The 16,136-nt window shown below is 40.0% G+C and overlaps 1 pseudogene; it reads right to left on the reverse strand.

The window, feature by feature from the left end:
* Positions 1-16,136, reverse strand: part of LOC118227517 — a 516,632-nt pseudogene that overhangs the window by 289,226 nt on the left and 211,270 nt on the right.

The raw sequence follows: 16,136 nt of genomic DNA on the forward strand, positions 1-16,136 counted from the left end.
AGACATGCTATGATGATTAATTCAATCTGTTTTCTTCTTTTATTTTTCAAAGTCAAGTCTCTTGTTAACACAGACTTTTTATCCTCTTCCATATATATTCTGCCACCAGCAGGAGAACGGGGTGGACTAAGAATATACCTCTCCTCTCATTACATTTCAGATGCCAAAAAGAAAGAGTTTATCCTTTGCATTTTCTGGCCTCAATTCTTTTTTTTTTTCCCACCACACAAAAAATAGTAAAGCCTTCTGTGTGAGTTGTTCCAAAACTATTAAACTCTTGCCAAATGGTAAGGCTTTATTGAAATGTTCAGCATCTGTACATAGGTATGTCTAGCAGCGTATGGAGATAATGCATTATATCTAATAATGGCTACCTGAGAAACAAAATTGTACCCTGCAAGATTAAGAAATGCATTTCCCCTCCTAATCTACACCGGTGGAAATCTTGTCCCAACCTGCAGTCCACTTTACAAAAGGCTCGATGTCTGGCTATCAGTAATGGGGTCCATTCAACAAAATCACAGATTTTACAAAGCAGATTTACATTTTCTTTTGTTAGGCTGAAGCCCAGCTTTCTCGTTTTTTATACTTTGTCTGACCGGACCCCCAGAGTGGTAAGGCTGACATAAAAAATATGACTTTCTTCAGATCTATAAAACGACAGAGGAGGTTAGAGCTACCGTTGACTTACCCGGACGTTTCAAAACTGCAGCAGAATAAGCAGACTAAACAAAGGAAGTGAGAACAGGAAACAAAAGACCCCTCCCCATCACCCACCCCTCTATGTATCCAGACACAAACTTGAACAGGAGGGGAACAGACTCACAAACAAAAGGTGGCATGTTTTAAACGCACCTGTCATAACGCCCTTTGTTGGTTTACGAAAATTTTGCTTTGGGACAATGTCCAAATGCTCTTTGTCTAAAGTAACATCAAACAAATAAATCATGCAAATGCAATGGCGTTATGCAATGTCCAGAGCATAACATCTAGCATAATGCTTTCTGAACTCGAATGTTGAGGCGGGCCGACAATCATTAAGTCGTAAGTGCCTTGCTAAGCCTCGCGGCTTTGTATCACCAAAAACAAAGGGAATGATTGAGGTTTGTTGTGTACACTTCTGTTCCTCTTCTGACATTTTGCTTTGCAAATGGGATGTCGCAGAGGGTAGCATTCTGCGGCCACTTTAATGGGGACGCAGAATCACTGGACCTCTAGGAAATGCCTTTGAAGTTGCTATGCAGCAATGACCAGAGGCCACATAGCTAAACATCACTGATGGTGGTAGCAATGGCAGGCCATTAATGATGCCCATTATTTTCAAGCCATAGTTTTTCAGCCATTGTTTGCCATTTTGAGAGAATGTGCAGACATATATGGAGAGCGGAGGACAATGGGCTCGTCCCTCTCTATTGTGCAATGTTTTTTTGGGAGAGTGCTAATGCACTTTTTCTTCCTGCTCACGATTATTATTTTTGGTCTGATAAAGATGTATTGCTACAGGCTAAGTTTTATCATGAACAATTTGGATGAACTTGAAATGCATTTGTATTGTATCTGGCCAACTGCCAAATGTGTGTATGTGTCTGTGTGTGTAAGCACACACACACACACACACACACATTAAGAAAACAAAGACTCCCAGTACAATAACCAACTATAACTAACTTTAAACCTATCTGGGAAAATACACCCATGAATAATCCCCTTTTGAGACAGGATAATATTCCTGTTTTATTTCCCCTGTGGAGGAGTATTTTTTCAAACAAATGAAAGACAAGGAAAGAAAGCTATTAGCACGCACTTTGGGTGAAGTGCACTGCATTCTTTTAATTCTGCACGTGAATGACAGAACACTGCAATAAAAAACAATCAAGACAACAAAACATAATTCTATTACAACTGTCAGCCTTCTGTAAAAGTACCACTGATTTAAACATAACTGGTCTGTGTGATAGCAGATAGCTAGTTGGCAGAACATGGTGTAATTAATTGCAGGAGTATAAATGACGTTACTGCACTCAGAAAACTACCGTCGCTTGAAAGGAAAACTATTCTGATCTTCCACTTACAGAGCAGACCAAGCTTTTAGGTTTATATTTCTGATGAAGATCAAAGCACGTGACTCTGAATGTTTTCGCTTGCAAATAATGCTATATTTAATGCTTTTAATGTTGGCTATTGTGAAGATCAATGACTATGATTATTTATTATGATCAAAATGTCTGCAGTGGGTGATTCTGCTTTCATGGTTTAAAACTGACCCCCCACTGAATGCAGTGATCAAACCATAATGCCTTTTACTCCATGGAAAATGGGGTTCAGTTCATCCTGAATCACAGCAGCCATTTTAATTTGGTTTGTATGATTCAAATGCCCTGTTAAAGCTGGCTTCTTTAATGGAAACTCTGAGGATTGTTTCCAGCAGATGTTACACAATACAATTTGAAAATATATCCCATGTAAAGTTGAATTTCATTAATAGTTAATTCATTTGATTTTGTTTACGTATATGTGGGATTCTTTGTGACTTTTTCTTGGACAGCTAGAACCACATACCCTCCAGTTCCAAGTACAAGTAAAATTTATAAATGTTTGGTATGTACAAATGACTTTTTTTGGTTTTCGCTTCAGATAGACTGAAGCTTTGTTGCATTGTAATCCAACCACATTAATCACTAACACCAATCAAGACCAGTATGTTGTGGTTATCACTGAAAGGAACATTCTAAAAATATTTAATATTTTGCTAAATGTATTTTCGGATATTAAGCACCCTGTACATCTTAATTATAGGAGTACAGGAGAAAAGACTTGCGGCTCACAAGGACTGTCAACATGCCAAGTGGAAACTCAGTGAGATTTATCATGGGTAACCAACAATGCTGCATACACTAGATATTTTTTGAATAATACGATTGTATAAATAATATTGTATGTCATTACTAGAATAATGCACATGTATATAATTCATCATGTACAATCGTGTTTATTTATATTCATAAAAGTAATGTATATGTCTTTTACATTTACATTTTATAATTAGAGTAGCATTTTGTTCTTGCATGCGTTGTTGAAACTTGAAGTCTGTAGTGTTTGCAAACAAGATTCATATGAGAACCAGAAGCCAACAGAGTCACTCAGCACTTTATAAAAGCAGGAGGATATCCAGTATGGCTGTACACTGTTGTACCATTGTCTCTGTTTGTGTTTACCTAAGGAATGCTGGTCAGAATTGAGAAAGAGGTTTATTTATTTTAAGTCATGCAGATATAGGGCGGCCTCCAACTGCGCTTGCTAACTGCATTTTCATGGAAAGTTATGAGAAACCTTGAGTTTGCACCGGTTGTTTTCCCCAGTGATTCGCCTTGCTCCGCACAATGCCTTTAGCTGAGAGGTTATTTACAGTACATTCTGTGTGATAATGTATAAATCACACAGGTCCTCGAAGTTGAGGAATAAGATTACCCAATATCCACACCCCACCCCCCCCCCTCCTCCCCCCACTTCCTTTAAGGTTTTCAAAGCCATTCAGTTTGCATTCTTCCCTCCTGTTCCATTTTCCACTTTCTGGCATATGGGAAAACAAATGAGTTTCAGGTAAAGGGTACCGCTGTCTGCCGCTAACTGCTGTGAAGAACACGGTCAGACCGTGAGAAAAATTATTATCTCCACTTAACCAGCCCACAGCATCTCTCTCAAGCCTCATTTCTACTCTAATTGATCATATTCTGCTGAGCCCTAGGAGCTCGTCGAGCAGCGGCACACGTATTCCGAATGAAAGGTGGCAATATTTCGATAAAGATGTCGCGCTGTTGGAATGTGTGTGAAATTAGCATCGCGACGAGGGGAGGACAATATGCGCAGTGTTTTTCTGCTGATCTGCAGGCCAGACGGTTTTTTTTGATAGGGGCTGACGTGATTGATGAAGACAAGGCCCCCCCCCGTTCTCGGCTGAAGCACTGTTATCATAGCCGCGGGTCCGCGGAGCCTCCACCGACAGGTCACCTTTCAGACGTCTCAGACTCATTACCATAGCGCTGTCAGACCCAATCAGAACATTCAGCTTTTGGGCCCGGCATTAAGACTAAGAAAACATCAGGCGGTCAGAGGCAAGAAAAAAAACATTTATGAACAGATGATAATGGAACTGTCGTCTTAATCCTGTCAGTGTACTGTACATTGAAGGCGCCGCGCAGAGTTTATCATTTCTGTTTCTGCATTTCGATGGGCTTTCTTAATTTTTTGTTAATCATTTAAAACGTGAACTGCACTTAATTTGCATGTTGCAGATTGATTAATGTGAACAGGGTCATTCACGTCATGAATATACACAGCTGACACTGGCAATCAGAAAAGCATATCGTCCATTACAGCCTACTTCCATAAACACAAATGCCAAGCAAAGTAAGAAGTACTCCATTTTCTCTCTGATGTATATTCAAAAAGTTAATTCCTGAAGCCCATAAAAGAAAACAGAGAATCGCATGATTTCAGCAACATGCCCAGAACAATTACTTCTACTATTGCTACTGCGTACTGCCACTGCTATGAATCAGAGTAAGAGTAATAGCAAGACCACAGTAATTGTCACAACAGACTGCAATAAAACAACACTCTTCTCTGCAGACACGTCAGGTCATATATTTTGGATAAATTAATTATTCAAAAAACAACCCAGAGTGATTGGATTTGAGGCATATTATGAAGTCTGTCTACATTTAAAATGACTTAATTGTATAATTCAGCATATGGAGCTCTTTCCTGGAATATGGGTTTGTAGATGGAATTAGCACAATGAATTAGTCATTAACCACCATAGCAGGCCCGTAATGGAGAGGAGAGTAAGTATCCACACGACAAAACAAAAAACACTCTCCAGTTTCCTAAGCCTCCATGCTTCATTTGGACCAGAACATCTGCAGATCAACTGCAGAATCCCTGCCCACCCCCAAACAGACATAACACGCATATCACAGCTCAGAACTATTAAATACATGAGCAAAAAGAGAACAGAAGAAAGAATGCATCTGGATACATGTAAATCACCAGGATAATACATGCAAAAACTGAATGAAGAGTATTCCTTGGATGCAGTTTTTTTGCATACATAGTTAAATGTACTATTAAATTGCAAGCTCTTCAACATATAAATGGAACTTGGCAGGTGAAAAATATTTGATGTGTAATTCATTTATATAACACTTTGTTCATATGTGAACCCTTCATGTCTCTACCATTTTAAAAGCAACAACAACAGAAATGATCACTTTCATTTTTGAAAAGCTCAAACATAATACACAGAATCCAATATTCTGTCGCTATGTATTTATCTAAGAAATTAAATTAAACCTTATTCATTTTAATGGCTATGCTTAAATGAAGAAATTTTCAGTAAACAAACAGGAAAATATTATCTCTATGCAGAAATATGTCAACAACTTAGGTCCAGTACCACCTTTTGGCATTCCATTTGTACCATGTGACATCAGTCCCATTCAGTTGTACAGCACGTAATCATTATTCACTCAGCAGCTGAAAGAAAAAAATGGCCACTGCATATTTATTTATTTATTTATTTAATATAGCCTTTAAAAGAGTTTAGTGACTCATTTGAGTCAGTCATGCAGAATCTTTATTTATCTTTTTTTTAAATCGTCAAACCAAGGCGAGGCATTAAGTGAACCGCTGGCAAAGTGCAGTGTGTACAAGGGGATTGTCTGCGGTCCTCAACGCGAGATTCGTCGCGAGCTCGGAGGTGGGAACGAGAGGGGTCTTGGGTAATTACGAAAATGGCGACCGGCTTAATCCCGGCTCCAGAAATGGGCCGAGCGCTCTCCATTCCGGCTCTGGGAAGAAGGGGAACTCAGACAATGCTAAGCGACATTAGCCACAGTCCGCGGCTCGGGGGCGCCGCAGGTGGCCTGCACGTCGCTTGGGCTGTGTCATTTTTTTTTTTTTAATCCCCTCCCTGAGTTTTTCGCCCGCGTCTGACCTCATGCTGAGATGAAGTTATCACAGAATACAGCTTTACTCTCAGCCACTGAAGCCAGACCGGGATCTGCATTTACTCTCAGCAGATCAAAACATTGCTTTCATCAGCCAGTATTATCTGCATAAAAGGCATGCGATTGCCCAATAATTTTTGCCCAAAGTCTGCCATTCATTGGAGAGAAAATGTAATTCAGCCGCCCCCCCCCCCCCCTCTCTTTTTTTGCTTAGAAACTCAAAACCTAACAATGTCTGTCATTTTAAAAAGGACGACTGCTGCAGCATAGGGCTATTCAGATGGCTCCCCTCCTGGTCTTAGTCTGACAAAGACAATGTTAGTATAGAAAAATAGCTTCTGTGTCAAAGTCACACAATGCATTGCTGACTGAATGAATGGATAAATAAATAAAAAAAATTAAATAAATAAACAAACAGTTGCAAAAAAAACCAGCAGACATTAAAAAAAGAAGACAAAAAAATGTGTATGCAAATATTCATCAAAGGCAACAGATTTTATTCAGTAAACACCAAACAAACAGTGGCCTAAATTGGTAGATGCCACATTGAAAACAGAGACGAAGAGAGTGGGGGGAAAATGCGGAGCAGGCACATTCCACTGTTGAGAAAAGCGCATTTCCCCATTGTCCCACTTTGGAGGAGCGTAGAGTTCTGCAGATGGAGAGGAGCGGAGGGGCGATCTTTTCAAAGTGAACTGTGGGACGGCGGTATTTTTCGCAGCCCACCCGTGGTGTGACTCAGGGAGCTCAGGAACTTTTCATCTCCCTCTTACTCCCAGCCTGGAGTGTACAAAGCCAGAGCCACCACCGAGCAAATTTTAATATCATAGGGATGCTACAACTTTGATTGTGGAGGCCAGGCTTTTGGAGGACACTGATTGGCCAATATTTGATGCCATCGGCTCTTGTTTGGACGCGTTGTTGTTGGGTATCAGTTTGCAGCTTGTGTGTGAGCATGTGGGTGTGTGTGTGTGTGCGTTTGGGGAGGGGGTGGGGGGGCGCATTTCATGAAAATGATTGCAGCTATCGGTATCAGAGCCACAGTGAGACTTTGGGATCTAGTTGCTTCAGAAACAAATCACTATTGTTCTGCAACAGTTTTCCTTTTTTTGTGAACAGTGAATATATCGCAACCTCAAGAATATGACCCATTTAAAAAAAAAAAATGCATCAATGTACCAATGTTTCCTAAGATGAAACCTGCCAATGCAGTGTAACCGATGTACGGTTATTAGCTTTATGGCAGGTGAAAAAGTAATTATGACAAGGCGTCATATTTGTTGTGTGTGTATCACCGTAAAACTGTTCTGAGATATTATAAGCTTTTGCTCACCTGAAGAGAGGGATGGGATGAGTGGGCCTATCATCTGTTCACCAAGATCCTCCGTCTTCAATCGATGTCAGAAATGCCAAAATAATGAACAAATGAAAAGTAACTAATCCATTGCTCATATAAATTTCTTCCACAGCAACTGTCTTTCTTTCAGTATCCAGGGACAAGGTCTAAATCCTGTAAGGTAAAAAAAAAAAAAAAAATAGGTCAATTAGTGAAATGGGGAGAGCAGTCAGCATATTGCTACTTTATTCTCTCTCTCTCTCACCCCATGCGTGCCCCCACTTCCTGATCTCTTTGTTGTCTCAGCAAACAGAGTAGTGCAGACAAGAAGGGAAAAGACCTGTCATTATTTTACCCTTCTTTCTTTTCAGGAACAGGTAATTAACATGGGGCACACGTGGGTTTCATTGAGCGTAATTAATTTGCTCACGCCAAACTCGAGACGCAGCCTCTGAGGACAGAAGCACTCGCGTGTTTGATTTCTTTCGATACTTCTGTTTTATTCAAAGGAGCAGCCAAATAGCACAACTCCACATACAGCACGGGTCCTACAGTGCATCCATTCATCTTTCATTCATTCATCTTTTCAGATGCGTGACAGGCAGTGGACAACGCCGCCGCTGTCTGAGCCCGCTCTTCCACAGGCAGCTGAAGTGCTTTTGTGGAACTCGCAGTCAGCCTCTCACTCTAACGCTCAGCGGCGGCACCAGCTCACGCGCGCTTGTGTCGGCGAGTCGGGGGCTGGCGGGTCGGAGAGGGGCGGCTGAGGTTGCCCGTGGCTTGGGGCCAGGGGAACAGTTTCCCACGGCAACCAGATTAAGAATCCTTAGGAGAACAGGTGGAGGATTTAAGGTTTAGAATAGAGACCTCCTGCGATGAGAGGGGGGACAGAGCAGGTAGTGTTTCTGCAGATAAGGGACAGCCATGACTCTCAGCAGTACCACCCCCCTCCCCCCCCAAAAAAAAACCCACTCACTACAACCCCAAAAACATACAATAATATACTGAGACTAGACTTAAGACTTGAAACCCAGAATACATTTTTAATAATCTTCAAATTGAATAACTTTAAATTTTTTTCATGTTTGTTTCTATGAGGAAATTGTTTTTGAAAAGCGTGTATAATACTGTACATACATACAACTACACATATGAACCAGATAATGGAACACAAGCCTTTTAAAAACATGCTGTGTTGTCACATAACGCTGGGAAATAAGTCATTTTTATATTTTCAGCACACGCGCGCATGTTTGTGGCAGGGGAACTGTAACCGTGTCCTTAAATGCGTGATTGAATGGAAATGTGCGATCGGTGAATGAAGGTAATGATTCATAGGGCCACTTGGGGTTTGTTAGCCTCTCTAGCTGTACAGCGCTCCTCAGAGCCAATGAACAGCAGACAGGTAAGACAAATCAATGATAAATGACCCAACGCTATATCTAATTTTTACATTTTATATTTAAGTAATAGGTCAAATAATAATAATAATAATAATAATAATAATAATAATAATAATAACAATTATTATTATTATTATTAGGACATCTTTATTCAGCTTGCCTTGTTCAAAATAGGTTTTACTGAGCATACGATCTGCTTATATCCTGTAGGTGCATATTTACTGAAGGGATTCAGGTTGAGTGGAGCATCTTGCACAAAGGCACACTGGTGTGGGATTGACACCTGCAGTGCTGTCCCAGTTTCAAGCCCCCACTCTGCTACGCTGCTCTCTCCAGCAGCACATGTGCTAGTCATTAAATCTGCTGGTAGCAGCATCTCTCGCAGCTCCCAAAATCTGTGCGTTTGGATGTTTATTTTCTGACTCCTAAAGTGTCCAAATTATTACCTTTAGGATCTTGGCTTCTCGGTGCTTGTAAATGGATGAGCAGGAAAAAACAACGACTCCGAAAACAGTATGTATTTAAATGACAGTGTTACATTACTGCAGCTTGGGAGCTGCTGCCAGTAATGTGTTGAAATATCTGAAAGCGTAAAAAAAAATCTATATTATTTATATATTATATATTATTTATATATTATATATTTTCCCATTGTATTGTGACAACTCATTATATTTAGCATATTCAATTTCCATTATTTAGATGCTACTGGCAAGAATCGACTTCTCAAAGCTCTGCAATATAATAACAACAATAAGAACAACAACAACAATAATATTATAATATATAATAATATAGAATAATATTATTATCAGTATCATTATCATTATTATCATTTTGTTGTTGTTATTATTATTATTATTGTTATTATACTCATCATTCTACTGTTCATAATAATAATAATAATAATAATAAGAATAAGAATAAGAATAACAGAATGTGTTGTATGAGCTGCATTTCTTTTATTCAGCAGACGGGCTAGTCATCGCCCATCATAAGCAGGGAGAAATGCCTCTCCCTTACACATTCTCTAACGTTATTCGTTCTGGGATGTTTGATTATTTCAGCGAGGAACAGATGGATCTGAGGGGAATATGTGCATTAGTGCCCATTGCGTGCTTTTTGCCCGGGCGGCAATATATCACATAAAAGACTATCCGTGTTCCAGCACGTCCCTGCTACATGACATCATCCCGGGCATAAAAATATGTCAATTCTGTGGTAGAACATCCACGGAAATATGCTGAACAGATATATGTGGAGTAAGGATACCAGAGGACTGGGATTGTATTTTATATAACAATAATAATAATAATAATAACAATAATAATAATAATAATAATAATAATTATTATTATTATTATTTCCTATAACCAAATTAAACCAAACAGTAAATGTCATTGAAATGGTTTATTCAGTTTCAACAAAACAAATTCAAAATAATTGTCTTAATTGGATAGTTTGCATATTAACAAAGTTCTTACAAAGGAAAAGGTCTAAAACAGTACGAATTCAGAAATTATATCTCACACGCTTGCATGGACGCAAGCACGCACACATGCACACACACGCACATGCACACACACACACACACACACACACAGAGTTGAGTGGAAATAGTATTTGAAATCTGATCACATTTTATTCCACATTACATGGAAATTGCATTAAGAAATGTCCATTTAACCAGGGGTACCTATGTCTCATAACTTGATAACAACATAACTTAATTATATTATTTAATTCCTTACTTATTATTATTGAGCTGTTCAATTACAAAAATAATTCAGGTGTTATTGCTATGCTTCACTTCACCCACACAAAGTCCTACAAATATGTAAAGAACCAAAGAACAGTTTAACTTTAGATATAGAACCTGTTTTCCATGAGTACTAAGCCAGACAGTTTCAGTAGGTATCATCCAAGAGCAACTGAAATGTTTTTGGTACCACTGATGTACACTTATACACAGTTCTGTTGCAAGTGAAATTAAGTCATTTTGATTATAGTGGCAGATTGAAAACATAAATTGGTCTTAAGCTTCATATTATGTGTATTCTTCTCTTTGTGAACTGCAAAAAGGCAGAATTACCAAATTGGATGCAATCATGTGAAACGAAGCATCCATTGCTAATGGGCGATTCTAATTTAAATAAGCATATTTGTTCATAATTGCAAAACAATAAAAATCCAAGTTCGAGGTAATCATCACAAACACAAGCTCTGTGCCTCCCCTATACATGGCTGAATTGCCACCACAGTAAGGAAGAAATCAATTTTGTTGTCTTACTTTTTGTCAAGTATAATAGTCTGACCAATTACATAGATTAGTCTCTTTCATTCTCCCTATGCTTGCGTTTTCATTGACATGTAACAGACTGACTGCTGCACTAAGTGAAATGTTTGTCCTCTGCTAAGGACAAATCTCATTTGAGCTCATCTCATTTTAAGCTTGAGCTGACAATGTTATCATTGGTTCGCTTTGATTCAGTATCAATAGAGCACATAGTTCTGACAGGGCCATTAGGTAATAAAAGATACCTGGTAAAATGTGCTTTAGAACATTACAGATTTAGTCCAAATATGCATCGTACGATGCACTTGTAGTCTGTTGTTGCCACCATGCTATTTAAAAGAAAATGGTTTATAATAAAATATGTTTTACAAAATACAGTAAATAACTGTATACCGTATTTCAAATTATGTGCAGACAATTTTATACTCTGGCATTTCTTTGCTATCAAATTCAGTTTTACATCTCATTTGTGGCAGATTTATTTTCTGTGTGTCTGCTGTACTTATTTTCTATATTCAGATGTATTTTTGGTGGATAGTTGAGGAGGGAGTATGCGCATTCTTGCAGAGCGCACACTGGAGTCGAGTCTGCCTTCTCAAAACTCGGCGCAGGCACCAGACAGCTTGTCTCGCTGAGGCGATAGCTTTTCACTTCAGCACGAATTCATAGGAGGGAAAAAAACAACAATTTCAATTACCATCACCCCTGTTTCTCATGTTAACAAATCAACTTAAATTCCTGCAGTTTAATGCATTATGCATCAGGGTAACGTATCCGAATTGTACCCGGAACACGATACTCGCTACGCTGTAGAGAGAGGCGCGGGAGGTTAATTTTTACGAATGTAAAAACAGGAAGCAGCAATCTGGTTTTCTCAGCAAAAAAAAAAAAAAAAAACTGTGGGAGAAAACACTGAACATTTCAGTTTCAGATGATATTGGCTGCTAACCCCCTTCCACCTGGAAGCAATTGTGAGTAACTCTATTACACGGAATAACAAGAGCTATTTATACCAATGATCGCACCTACTTTGCTTCTAACGTCGCTGGCATGATGCTGCAAATTACTTGTGTCACTTCTCGGCGACTCATAAAAAGGTGTTGCTGACCTGTCTGAGCGAATCAGGGGCTATCTGCTCTGACCGGGGACCGAATGAGAAGGCCTGTCAGCTGCTGCTCTGTTAGCTCAATAAGTGAGAACACGTAATTGATGGCAGTCAAAAAAGAAAAAAAGAAGATAAAAAACAGGAGAGCGAGAGAGAGAGAGAGTGAGAGAGAGAGGGGGCAAGAGAGGGAGGGAGAGAGAGAGAGAGAGAGGATGAGAGAGAGAGAGAGAAAAGCAAAAACAAAAAACGTGAGGTGCCAGAGTGCAAGTGCGATCCCAAAGCAAACTTTGATGATAAAGTTTACGACTCAGACCCAGATCGGTCAATCAAGTTCCTTGGGTAGGTTTTCCATTAATAACCCTGCCACGCCGCGCCACGGCTAGAGACGCTCTGTCTGCGAGCCTCTCCCATCGGGGACTCTCCCGCGTTATTATCAACCACACAAAGATATTTCACCCCTTAAAGACATCCATCTGCCAGGCACTTTGCCTCTCATATCCAAGCGCGAGGCGCAGCAAATCGCTTTTTCTTTTTCGCGCGTTTCCAAAATGGCTTCCGCTTTCTCGCGAAAAAGCAAAAAGAACTGATTAGGAAGTCATTAACCGTAATCAAATTGTTTTTTTGTTTTTTTTGAAATTCTACCACCAGCTACAAAAAAAAAACAGCTAGAAAAAAAAAAAACTCCAGACCTTATATCGTAAGTGCGAATCCTACACTTAACAGATGCTTTTGGTCCACCGGGGGGGGAAAAGACTCAGCAGAACGCTTTAATTCCCAAGGAGGCGTTTGTTCCATTTTGCCTGTGTCGCTGAGGACGCGTGCAGGTCCCGGGTTCATTACGAAACTCTTTTTTTGAGTTTTGGGGAACGGCAAACTTCAAATTTAATCTCTGAAAAACGCAAGCCACCCAGGAGGCTTTCTGCACACAGGATTTCAGGGCTCAAATTCAAGGCCTTTATTAACAGACAACTACAGTAAATAATCCGGCTGGTCCACGGGGACGGGAAACAGTGGCCACTGTAAATGGTACAATCAAGGCAAAGCTATTCATTTCACAAAAAAGGTAGGGAGAAAACCCCACATCTCATGCAATCCTCCTCTTCGAGCAGCTGCCCGAACCCTTTCATGTTCTAGTTTTAGACCACCGCTCCATCCCCCCCCTCGTATTCAACGACACTCGACTCAACTACCAGCGAGTGAAAGGCCTCACGTGTGTTTCATCCCATGGGTCTGATGAGCTTTAAAATGAGTGTGTGGGAAGCTGTAAATTGCACAGACAGCAGTTTGCTGTCACAAAAAACATGAATGCACCTACAGCTATTCGGTTGGATGGATTGGAAAAACACAACGGGTTAGCGCCATAAAAAGTGTCCAAAATGGCCGACAACTGCACATGGGGTATGGACGGTGCTAAATGTCAATCTGATAGAACTACTGTAAATTTGCTGACTTTGCAGAACACAATGGTATAGTTTAACCATATATTCTAATTAGGAAATGTACAAATGAACACCCCCTAAACAGTTGCATTGGTTACTACTTAACTTTGCTGAACGTGAAGTGCAAACTTCCATTTGGTTCCAATTTAATCAATCATATCCTGATATTATATCCCCATTAGAGATAACTCATCTTCTCTTCCATCCATAATGTAATAAAATTGTGTTATAATGCCCAATCTATAACTTTTAAGAAAATTTTAATCACATAAAGTGATTGTCTAGCAATTTAATTGCTGTCGTCAAGGAGTCTGCATCGCCTTCGACAGTATATATATCTAAATAGGATTTGGCAAATTGATCTTCTACTACCCTTAGAAAAGTATATGAGGTCAATATCTTGGATAGAACATACATAAATTGAGCTTAACTGTGAACTTATTTTCACCGGAAATGCCTTTTTGAAAGAACACAGTTATATGTATTAAAAAATATAATATAATATAATGCCTGTACCATTGTACCAAATGACAAACTAAATTTTGTGTTAGAGCCTTCAGATTCTGTGACATGCAATGGTGTGTAGAAAAAAATATTTTCTTTTCTGTGGTCCAAAATGATCATTGGGACAAGCCCAGTTTCAACTACAGCCATTACAGCAACGATAATTATCTGTTCCCTGGAGGCACCAAGGACACAAGCTCTAAATGTATAAATACGCAATAGTAATTCACAATATAAGTCCTCAATAGAAAACATGAAAGGATTGTGAATATTAAGAGCAACTAAAATTAATTTGACCAATTTTCCCTCAAAATATTACAGAGGAATTTACTCAAGTGCTTGATTTTTTAAAATCACGATAAGCATCTGTAATTACAGTGAGGAGACCGAGGTTTCCTATTTTCTTTTTATAATAAAGTCTGCAAATGCACAGTCTGGTATTCAGCTAATATTTAAGGGAGGAAATATAACGGTAAAAAAAGCCTAAATAACTGGATAAAAGTGGGTTTTTTTGCCCATTGCTACACGGACATTAGTGCAGATAAAAGCTCAGGGAGGCTTGGTTCTGTCCGTATACCGGGCCGTTCTGAACCCGCTCACAGTCAGGCTCGAGCAGGGGAGGGTCGACGCTGACAGCTACTTTGGCACAAGGCCACGGCGTCCCCCCCCCCCAGGGCTACCTCTCCCTCAGCGGGAAGGGGCTGAAGGTAGCCACAAAGCTTTCAAGAAAAAGAAGAAAAAAGAAAGCATCCCCCCTCCCCACCTCTCCGACTGCCCGCCCATCCCCTCTCGCTGCCTTCTTTTCAATAACCCGCTAAAAAACGTAAGCCAACAATTTGTCTGCAGTTTGTACGCTTGAGACGCCCTCGGTTCTTGTGTGTGGGTGATGCTTTTGACACTCAAGGCTTGTTCAGCTGGAGTCGGCATTAAAAAAAAAAAAAAAAAAAAATCATATCTACTGTACTTAAAAAAGAAGATAAGAGTAACGTTTACAAGCTTGCATGGTCGCACAGACTGTGAGATTACATACCGGAATGGCACACATGTGTACTGTAAATGCCTGCAGTTATGACTTATCAGATATCAGCTTCTTTGAATTTTGACATGCATGTAAAATGACTTCCATATACACACATGTGTGAGTGATAACATGCCCTGTAAGTCTGTAGAGCGGTGTCAGACTTCTGATTGGCAGGCTCTCTAAGCACTGTCACAGTGAGCTGGGGGAAGGATAAATCCACCGGGTTCTATGCACTCCTGAGCCCCAGTGGCTCCAAGAACACACACCCACATAAGCCCCGCCCCTCCCCACCTCCCTCCCCGTTCATTCTGTAGCCATAAACAAGGATCTTCATGTTGCAATGTGTGGACCATGGCCACGATTCTGTTATTGTATTAGAGGGGGGCATGAACGAAAGGGAACATTTTAAATCTGAGTTTATCCTACCAGGTATTTCTGCAGTATTATCTGCCTCTCTTCCACACACACACACATACATACACGCACACACACATACACACGCACACGTACAGGCACACGCACACACTCATGGGCACATAACCACACGCACACTCTCATCCTCACGCACGCAAACCTGCACACACACACACACACACACACACACGCCCACACACAGGACCGCAGCTGGAAAGTCAACTGTGCCCTCTAATGGCTACATTTCAACAGTGAAATTCAACCTGCATCACAATGCACATACACTTCAGAGAAATGCATAAGTTGGACTTGAGCACTGCCTGTGCCTCTTATATAGTAAATCATCCAGAAATACGTTAACCTTCAAAGTGAAAGGGCATTTCTGAAAGCAGAAGTTTAACACACATGAATGATTCACTCCCTTTCCATGCATTCAGATCCCCTAAAGTGCTTCCTGTCACAAACTCCTCTGTTTCACCAGTACACAACTTGCTTCAGGAAAAAAAGCAAGTACAAAAATATGTCAGTTCTAGGGAATACACATGAAATTACTTTTCTGCTTCATTCAGAAGAAATGAACATGTATTTTTAATAACATAACATTAAAGAT

This window comes from Anguilla anguilla, chromosome 5 (assembly GCF_013347855.1).
Source record: "Anguilla anguilla isolate fAngAng1 chromosome 5, fAngAng1.pri, whole genome shotgun sequence".
Classification (NCBI taxonomy): Eukaryota; Metazoa; Chordata; class Actinopteri; order Anguilliformes; family Anguillidae; genus Anguilla; species Anguilla anguilla.